Here is an 11,624-nt window from a genome sequence, read left to right on the forward strand (position 1 = left end):
TGAGGTTGAGGTTGTAGAGTTTGTTCCTCATGAACAATTACCTCATCTTGAATGGGGGTTTGAACTATATTATCTTGAACAACATTGTCTGGTTGAGGATTCGAAATTACTTCTCGAGCAATGACAGGTATAGGAACCTGTGATTGGTCAAAAGTAGTAGTAGGAAGTGGGATTACTCCTGCTTCCTCCTCAAAGACAATGTCTCTAACTGGATTTCTCCCCCAAACTCAACATCCTCAAAAAATGTTGCAATTCCCGTCTCAAATATTGACCTATTTGTGGGATCATAAAACTTGTAACCCCGGGATCGTTCGGCATAGCCAATAAAGTAGCTGCTAATGGTTTTAGAGTCCAATTTTCGTTCATGAGGTTTATAAGGCCTCGCCTCAGCAGGACACCCCCACACATGCAAATGTTTTAGACTAGGCTTTTGCCCAACCCAAAGCTCATAAGGTGTTTTTGCAGCTGCTTTAGTTGGCACCCGATTTAAGATATAAGTTGCTGTCTTTAGAGCCTCACCCCAGAGGGACTCTGGTAAAGTAGAATGACTGATCATACTTCTTACCATATCCTTAAGAGTCCGATTTCGTCTCTCAGATACACCATTCATGCTAGGTGATCCTGGCATGGTGTATTGTGGGACGATTCCACATTCCTCCAGGTATTTTGCAAACGGTCCTGGACGTTGTTCACCTGATCCATCATATCTGCCATAGTATTCACCACCACGGTCAGACCTGACACTTTTAATCCGTTTGTTGAGTTGTAACTCAACTTCAGCCTTAAATCTTTTAAATACGTCCAAAGACTGTGATTTCTCATGGATAAGAAATAGATACCCATATCTGGAATAATCGTCTATGAATGTGATAAAATATTGTTGACCATTCCAAGACGCCATAGGGAATGGGCCACAAATGTCCGTATGAATTAGTTCTAAGACATCTGTAGTCCTATGGGCACCATATTTCTTTATTTTGGTCTGTTTTCCCTTGATACACTCAACACAGACATCAAAATCTGAAAAATCAAGAGAGTCCAAAATTCCATCAGACACAAGGCGCTCAACTCTAGATTTAGAGATGTGACCTAGGCGTTTGTGCCATAATGAGGCTGAATTTTCCTTAGTTAATTTACGCTTTGTACCTCGTGATTCCACGTGCAAGGTTGCATTATAAGATGCAATAGTTTCGAGCAAATATAGATTATCAAACACATTAAGTAAACCAGTACCAATAACATTGGAATTAATAGACATACTAAACTTCATATTTCCAAAAGAACAATAATATCCCAATTTGTCCAATACAGAAACAGAAATTAAATTCCGTCTAAAGGACGGTACAACAAAAGTGTCTAATAAATCCAAATAATAACCAGTTTTCAGTAATAATCTAAAGTGCGCTATTGCCTGCACTTCTATTGACTTGCCATCACCCACAAAGATGTATCTTTCAGCATCAGTTGGCTTTCGGTAGTTCAGGCAACCCTGCATAGAAACACATATGTGAGTAGTAGCACCAGAATCTACCCACCAAGTGTTTCTTGGTACTGAAGCTAAATTTATTTCAGAACAGACCAAAACATGAAATGGACCTTTCTTTATACGCCAGGCGACGTATTTGGCACAATCCTTCTTTCTGTGTCCGGGCTTGCCACAAAAGAAACAACCATCCTGCGTTTTCTGTTTCTTTGGTTCCGGACCCTGAGGAATAGCAACTTCCTTTCCCTTATGCATTCTTTTGCCCGTATGCTTGGAGGTGCTTGCTAGATGAGCACTTTCAGTCCTTTCTTGCTTCAATCTCTCTTCCTCTTGCACACAAAATGAAATGAGCTCATTGAGAGTCCATTTCTCCTTCTGGCAGTTATAATTGACCTTAAATTGGTTAAATTGTGCAGGAAGAGAGATGAGAACTAAATGCACGAGCAAATCATTAGATAGGTCGAGCTTTAGTGCCTTAAGTTTTGAAGCAAGATGAGACATTTCCATGATGTACTCGCGAACATTACCCTTGACTTTATACTTTATTGAAATCAAGCTTGCTAAAAGCGTGCTTGTTTCAGCCTTATCGTTTTTAGCAAAACGCTTTTGAATTTCTAAAAGAAATTCACCGGCAATGGTAACATCCTCTGTTATTGCACCCCGAAAAACTTCTGGAATCCCACGCTTCATGATCATAAGACTTAGCCTATTAGAACGATCCCACTTTTCAAAGTACACAGTTTCCTCAGGAGTACTTTGTGTAGTGAGAGCATTCGGTTTTGGCATCCTTAATGCCAAGTCTATGTCCATGCAGCCGAGAATAATCAATATGTTCTCTTTCCAGTCCTTAAAGTTTGTTCCATTTAACATTGGAACATTGTTCATGTTGGCAGAGATTGAAGTAGTCGACATTAAAGCTGAATCGAAAAGAAAATAAAAGGAAGAAACAATTATACTCACATTAAGTTACCAAACAGATAATCTCTAAATAAATTAATTTAATGACAACATCTCAAGATACCTAGCACAACATTAATACCAAGCCTTTGGATAGTGATATTAACTGTAAGTGGTAGTCTTGTTGTAATGATCAAACATTGACAATAAGTTATGTCAAATAACAAATCTATCTTTTGATGGATTTATTATTCACATTAGGTTTCCTTGACAATTGGCACATGTTTATCACCACAAAATGTGTGTGTAATTCTGCCAAGTCTTAATCATGTCTTTGGACCGATAAATACCCGCATGAGATACACAGACATGAACTTCAAAACATTCCATATAAAACAATCTAAACAAGAGAGATCACTTTTGTGACATCTTGTTTGAATTGACTTATATTGAGAATGTTAGAAAATTAAATTTCTGTAGACGTTGTATGAAATTACATTAAATTTAAAGATTTCTACATTTGTGACCCCGTATATGTTATATAATCTGCAGCAATTCCAATTATATATATACATATATATAATTGACGGTTCCAAAAACAAATAGTTTTTTTTTTTATGATGTTCAAAATGAAACCGATCAAATCGCAAGATATATCTATATATATATATATAAATACATGATGTTCATCCATTTGAAAAATGAACCGCCCATCCGAATTATGTTCCATTTCCAGAAAACAAAACAGAATTTGCAGTAGAGGAAAAAACAGAAATACAAAAAACAGAATCTGATTCCAGGAAACTAAATAGGATGAATAAAAGCATATCTATTCTGATAATACACATGATATAACCGCTCTGATACCACTTGTTAACATAAATTTCAAAACATAAAACTTCATGTTTCGGATCATCTACCATGTATATCATCAAGAAATCAAGACAAAATGACATACCTGAATCCATCGATGAACGGTTAAACGGAAGCGTCTGATTGTCAATAAAACTTTAATATTGACTATGTTATTGCCTTCTAATCCTTTCCCCTTTGGTGCCTTATGTTTCTCCTTGAGAGGATTTAGAAAAACAAAACAGTGTTCTTATCTTTCCACCTTAGGAAGGAATAGGGACCATAACCTTTTAAAGGTTGTAATTGGTTTTCATAACTGAAAGGTAATGAAAACCAATAAATTAACCATTATTGGTTTTAAAACTGAAAGGTAATGAAAACCAATAAATTAACCATTATTGGTTTTAAAACTGAAAGGTAATGAAAACCAACTTTAACCAATATGTTTTAATTTCTATTTCTGCCCCTCATAGAAATAGAAATTATACAACTAGTATCTACACATTAGGTCCATAACACATATACCCTTAAGCCTATTAACTAAATTGAATCACTTAAATTGTAGGCTTCTTATAAATGATAACACCACATTTAATTATGTGGTCCCATTGAGACATTATCTAACACGAATTGCTTAAATTGTAGATGTTGATAGTTGTTGGATGCTTGTTGTGCTTCCTTTCGTACTAAAGGTATACTTGCATGGGCATAAGTGTGCGGGAAGTAGACATGAGTAATGTGTCGAGATTGTAAGTAAGGTGAAAGATATCGGATACTCGTGAACATGTTTTTGAAAAGTCAAATCAGGTGCAAGTTTAAAAAGGATAAGAAAGTGTAGAAGGTTTTTGGTGAAAGTCTTTCTTTCAAGAATTTTTTATTTGTCATATAAAATTTGGTAAAATGGTGTTAAGAGGAAAGAAAAGGTGAGCTGTCTACGTTAACGAAAGAAACGAATGTTTTTTAAAAAAGTATTTATGTAAGTATACTTTGGTTATAAATTGTCACATTATTATATGGTATGAGACTAAGCATTCATGATCATAGCTATCTATGAGTTGTTATTGTTGAGAATCATGTTGAGATCCCTACTGGACTATATGTTCATCCCACGTTGCTAATCTTTTTCAGGTGAACATGGAGAAGTGTTTCAAGGTCATGGATCTTCTTTACCTATTGGCCATGGGGCCTTTTATTTGTGGGCGGAATGCCTTTTTTGTAAAAACGTCAAACCCTTTCTTCTACTCCTAAAGATGTAAGCCTTCTGGCAATTTATTCGGATATACTCCTATTGCATTCATTTTATATTCGAATGAGAGAATTATTATTTATGTATTCCTTGTAAATATAACAAGCTTCTGTGTGCAATCTCTGAAAATTTGAATTTATAATAACGGTTTTGGTAATGGAATCCGAGTAAACAAAAGTGAGGCATGACAGAGTTCGCCTCTCTCTTGAGGGTTAGGGTTGTCTCAACGATTAAGGGAGAAAGGGAAAAAAGAGAAGAAAAAAAAATTGAATTTAACACCAAAATGACGTCGTTTTGGCACCACGGCAGGGACCATGGCAGGAAACCATGGCAGAGGATTTGGACTCTTTCTTTACCACCACACACACCAAAAATCTTTTATGAAGAAATATTATATGTTTAGGAAAGTTTGTTTTTAGCTTTTTACACACACAAAAAATAAAAATGCAAAAAACTCTAGTGAATAGGAAGAAATTTTTTACTTTTTTTATTTTATATAAATTGAAGTTTATTATTTTTTGAAAACTTTTTAAATAATTTTTAAATTTTTTTTAACTAAAATAATTACTTACCAAATAATGCCTCTAGATAATAAAACAGGCATGTCTCTCTTTCTTCAAGTTGGTTCACACAGAGTGTTTGAACTTTGCTCTACTTCTAGCATGTAACATGGGAGCGACAGTTGTGCCTATGTCCTATTGAAATTTCCATGGAAAATTTACGTTTTAGTAGAGCAATAGCCAAGAAATTATATTTTTATGATGATGCTGTTGAGTGTGATACACTGGTGAATCTAGAAATATAACATTTATTAGTACCCAAAACACTTGTACCCAATCACATGCTAATACACTTCACTTATCCACTCACACATACATTCAAGCACTCACACTTTGTGTCTTCCTCACACAAGACCTTGAAACACCTTACACTAGATCACTCTTGTAGTGCTTAAACATTCACTTTGGACTCACTATTTATACCTAGTATATCCACTCATCTCATATTTATACTAGTTGAAGAACTTTCTAGAATACACTCATACTTTCACTAAAATTCAAATTACTCTAGTACATATTAGAAGTTTCTATACTTCTTTAAAATAATCTAGAACCTTTCGTAACTTTCTAGATTTCTCCAAACTTCTCCAATGTTCCTGAACCTTCTAGGATGTTTTAGAATCTTCCGGATTTCTCTAGGTCTTTACAGAATCTTCTGGATTTTTCTGGAGTATTCTAGATTCATGTGAAAACTTCTAGAGTATTTTAGAGAGAAGATTCTAGAAAGTGAGAAGAAGAGTTAGTGATGATTCTCAACAGTTGCTACTTTCCTGTGTGCATGGTGCACATTCATTCATGTGCTTGGTACAATTCCTCTTATTTTGTGACTCTCATGTATTTGCAATTTTTCCAATTTCTTCCATTGTTCTTTTGTGACTCTACTACCTATTGCTCACATGGGTGGTCATCATTGTTGATCACAAACAAACAATTTGTCCTATAAACATTGATCTCTGGTCATCATGAAGTAGAGATGCAATGTTGCAGGTACATGTCAATGTGTAACATAGTCATTCTAAAGAATGAAAATACGTGATACTTGAAGAAATAGGGGAATAAAGGCATGCAATGTTACAAGTACATGTCAACGTGTAACAAAATCATTCTAGAGAGTGAAAAGACGAAGTGAAATGACCTGATACCTGAAGAAGTAGAGGAAGAAAGAAAATGCAATGTTGCAGGTACATGTCAACGTGTAACATTGTCATTCTAGAGAATGAAGGATTAAAGGAAAAGCACGAAAACATCAAGAGTAGTGGCGAACTCTTCATCAAACACATCAGCAAGAAAAAGATCAAATATGGATCAAGTCTATTTAGAGACAAGAACAATCTTTGAGGGAATAGTATCAAGAAAAACATGTCGAGAAACGTAAGTCTTCTTTTTTTTTAAACCATTCAATTCTATCAAATGCTATATGTTCAGCTAAATTAAACAAATGATATATATATATATATATGTATATTTTTATTACTATGTTAGTTTAGGTCTTCTCATTCTGCTAAAATTCCCATTTATGGTGTTTATCACTACTCTTTTCTTACTATTGCAAAACTTTAGTGCAAATTATGTCAAAAGTTAAGTCTGTACTCAATCTACCTCTCCCTGAAAACATCTAATAAGAAGTAAACTGAGTGTATTCTTTCCTATTAAAAAGGAAATACACAACACAAGAAGATTCCTAGCTGGCCACACTAGCATTGCCATAGAACCAAATATGACATGAAGGAGGATATATTGCTTCTTCTGTCATTTATTCCTTCCTATTTTACATTGCACAAGAAATGAGAGAAACATTTCATTCAGACTGTTTGAATCATGAATTTGAGTAGTGATTTGAAAAGAGAAAGGGAAAGGGAAAAAGTGATGAAATATGAATGAAATATAGTTACATTTTACCTACATTTCACCCAGTTTTTTCTTTTCTCCTTCTAAATCTCTACCCAAATTCATAATCCAAACATTGTCTAAGAAAAACAAAATTATATGTGAAAACATGCAATGATTCTCCATGTTGTCGATTAAATCATGCTGAGATTTAAATATAAAAATAAATAAATAAAAACCCTTTATCCCAGTGGCACATCTAGTATTTCTTCAACACCACACACCAAATATCCTTTAAAAAGAAATATTAACGTGATTCAATGTCAAACATTGATGAAAATAATACAAAAGGCATACCTCTTTCTTCAACTTGGTTCACTTATAGATTTGAGTGTTTGAATGTCGCTGTCCTTCTAGCCTGTAACATGGGAGTTACAGTTGTGCTTGTCCTTTTACATTAGAATGTCTAATGTTCTTTTGTTACTATACTACCTGTAACGTTAGCCATCACCTTAGCAGTGCCAGAACATCACCATGGCATGGTGCTCTCAACTAATAAGATTATGTTAAAAGGTAGATAAGGCCAACCTTGTCTCCCATCCCCCCAACCAAGGTGAGTCAGGTTGTCTTCACTCACCCCGTGACTACTACTACACTTATTGGTTTGAGACCACCCTATCAACTTACTGAGTTAACACTCCAGGGCTACTGAAAAATTACTCATCCCTCACCTACGTTCCTTAGTTTTTTACCATAATGCCCATTCCTTCTTTTAGTGATACATGTCTTGCGCTCCATCTATTACTATTATTGAAAGGGCAGATTTGCCCAACGGTAAAGACTTAGTGTTAACATCCTGGTGGCACAAGTTTGAGTTACAAAAATAACCCGTAAGGTTGTCTACATATTACATTCCATTGACCCTTGCTACATTTTGAAGGTTGTATACTGCCCCTCACATCCGAGCTTTCCTAGTCTTGTTTGGTTCTTTACTATCACATAGTTTGATATGGGGGTAACCTTTGGTGTGTTTACAAGAACAAACCAAAACTCAATCTAGTTCACTACCTGTACAAGTAGAGCATTCTATCACATAGTCCCAAATTTGTAACAACTTGTAAATCTTGAGATCTATGTTTATATTAGTATACTGGAAATTTGGTTGAGGACTAGTAAATGAGAAGGTTGTTTATGCAATAATAAATCTGTTAATTTTAGAGAATACCCATATTAGGGAATGATTGTGATATCATCCCCTTTTTATATTAATAAAGATTAATAATTACAAGGGATCCTTAAGGCATAAAATAATTACAATTGAATAAAAAACCTAACTAATAATATTTTAACACTCTCCTTCAAGCTGGTGCGAAGATATATCTCATACCCAGCTTGTTTAGGATGTCATGCAATGGCTTACTCCCAACTCCCTTGGTGAGGATGTCAGCGAGTTGTTCACCAGACTGCACAAATGGAGTACATATTGTGCCACTAGTGAGTTTCTCCTTAATGAAGTGGCAATCAATCTCAACATGCTTTGTCCTATCATGTTGAACCGGATTGTGAGCAATGTTGATGGCGGCCGTATTATCGCAGTATAACCTCATGGAGTTCGTCTGATCAATACCTAGATCACTCAATAATAACTTGATCTATAAGAGCTCACACACCCCTTGTGCCATAGCTCTAAACTCAGCTTCTGTGCTGGACCTGGCAACCACATTCGGTTTCTTACTCCTCCAAATAACTAAGTTGCCTCCAACAAAGGTGCAATACCTTAAAGTCGATTTTCTATCAATTACTAATCCAACCTAGTCAACATCTGTATAGACTTCCACACGAAGATGATTATGCTTTGAAAAATAAAGACCCCTACCAGGAGCAGACTTTAAGTACTGCAAAATTCTTATGACAACCTCGAAGTGAATCTGATGAGGAGCATGTATAAACTGACTAACCACATTGACAACAACAGCAATATTAGGACGGGAGTGAGATAGATAGATGAGCTTACCCACTAAACACTGATAGCTCCCCCTATCAAAAGCTACTCCGCCTTCATCATCCCCTAACTTTTGATTGGGTTCCAATGGAGTGTCGCAGGCCTTACAAACAAGCATCCCAGTTTTCTTCAATAGGTCAAGCACATACTTCCGCTATGAGATAAATATCCCGTCCTTAGAGCGAGCAAATTCTCAGAAAATAATTCAAGCTCCCCAAGTCTTTGATTTCAAACTCGCTAAATATTTCTTCAACAGAGGTATTTCCTCACTATCATCGCCTATAAGAACTATGTTATCCACATAAACAATGAGCGTTGTAGTCTTACCACGTGAGGAATATTTCACAAATAAGGTGTGATCTGTCTGACTTTGTTTGAAGCCATATTTAAGCATAGACTGAGTGAATCTCTCAAACCAAACCCTTGGAAACTATTTGAGACCATATAGTGACTTCCTAAGCCGACATACTTTACCCTCTGTCTAATGATCCTCAAAATCAGGAGGACTGTCCATACATACCTCTTCTTCGAGGTCACCATGGAGAAAGGCATTCTTTACATCAAACTGATAAAGTGGTCAATCTAGATTAGCTACTAGAGAGAGAAGTACTCTGACTGAATTCATCTTAGTAAGGGGTGCAAAGGTCTCCTGATAGTCGACGCCATATGTTTGAGTAAACCCTTTTGCCACAAGGCTAGCCTTGTAACGTTCAATAGAACCATCCACTTTGTGTTTCACAGTATACACCCATTTGCATCCCACAAGTCGTTTGCCCTTAGATAATTCAGTCAATTCCCAAGTGACATTCTTCCTAAGTGCTTTCATTTCCTCAATCATGGCAAGTTTCCGCTCAGAGATAGCAAGAGCATCCTAAAAATGGTTATGAATGCTAACAAAGGAAATATTTGACACAAAAGCTCTATATGAGGATGACAAATGAGAGTAGGACACAAAATTTGAGATAGGATGTTGAGTATAAGATCTGACACCCTTTCTCCTAGCAATAGGAACATCAAGATCAATAGGAGTATCAAGATTAGTGGACTCAAGAGATTCAAAGTTACCTGGATGCTCATTAGAAGCAGGAGATGGCAGTGGGTGAGCAGAAGTAGTCTCTTGTATCCAGTCAACTTTCTGTCTGTCTTTGTCCTTGACATGAACTTGTCCTTGCCCTTCCCTATCCTTGGTGACATTGGGCTCTGTAGTCCCCATAAGAGATGGTGGTGCAAGAACAACTAGTTCCACCATCGGAATCACATGAATCACTTCATTCACAGGAATCACTTCACACCAAGACTCCTCCTAAAGGGAGGACTGTGACACCGGAGAGGATAAGAAATAAGACTAAGACTCAAAAAAGGTGACATCCATAGACACAAACCACTTACAAGAAGGAGGGTGATAACACTTATACCATTTTTGAGTAGGAGAGTACCTAAGGAAAACACATTTAAGGAGCGAAGGTCCAACTTACCACAAGTAAGAGAGTGATTGTGGACAAAGTAGACACAGCCAAATATTTTTGAAGAAATAGAAAACAATTACTCAGAACCTAGGAGGACTTGAAAGGGAGCTTGTTTTTGCAAGACCTGGGTAAGAAGACGATTAATAAGATGGGCAGCGGTGAGAGCAGCGTCACCCCAGTAAGACCGAGGCACACTCATAGTAAAACACATGCACCAAGCCATGTCAAGAATATAATGATTCTTGCGTTCCGCCACCCCATTTTGTTGAGGGATATTGGTGCAAGAGGTCTAATGGATAATGTCATAGGTAGAAAAATATTACCATAACCTAGAATCTATGTATTCTCCCCATTATCATAATGGAAGATTTTGACAGCGGCCCCAAACTGAGTACAAATCATCTTATGAAAATTGCAGAATATCACTCTTGTCTTTCATGAGATACACTTAAGTAGTACGAGAGAAATCATCAATAAATGTAAACAACCATCAATGACCTTTCACAAACATAACACGAGATGGACCCCAGACATCAAAATGTATTAATGAAAAAGGAACTAAACTTTTATTAAAATTGGGAGTAAAAGAAACTCTATGTTGTTTTCCAAGTTGACAAGACTCACAAAGAAACTGAAACACATTATTGTTTGCAAAAACAGATAGAAATAAATGTTGAAGTAAATAAAAAGAAGGATGCTCAAGACGCTAATGCCACAGCCATAGATCATCTTTGGTAGTAGAACTCATGGTGGAAGAATGAGCAAGTTAGTCTGGTTGATTCAGAAAGTAGAGACTATTTTCTGCATTACTATTGCCAATCGTCCTCCTTGTGACAAGCTCCTAAAAAAGACAATGATCAAAAAAAAAAGTCACACTATAATTCAAATCCTTTGTAATATGACTCACAAATAACAGGTTAACAGAAACATTGGGAACATAGAGAACAGAAGATAGTGGTATAGTAGGAGTGACATGGACTAAACCTTTCCTAGAAATAGAAAAAATAATACCATCTGCAATCCTAACTTTTTCCTGACCTGAAAAGGGCTTATAGGCAAAGAAAAGGCCAGAGGATCCAGACATATGATCTGAGGCACTAGAATCAATAATCCAAGGCAAAGACTTATGAGAAAGGAAAAAATGAGGAGAAGATGCTAAGTTACTTGAGCGGGCAAACGACGAGGAAGATGTACTGAGAGTAGTAGATGATCGGCGGTCCAGCAAGTGACGCAGAAGATCCTCAAGCTCATAAGTAGTCATGGAAGAGAGACCATCAGAAGTCTGGCCAAC

This window comes from Camellia sinensis, chromosome 7, assembly GCF_055761805.1.
Source record: "Camellia sinensis isolate YWXY chromosome 7, ASM5576180v1, whole genome shotgun sequence".
Classification (NCBI taxonomy): Eukaryota; Viridiplantae; Streptophyta; class Magnoliopsida; order Ericales; family Theaceae; genus Camellia; species Camellia sinensis.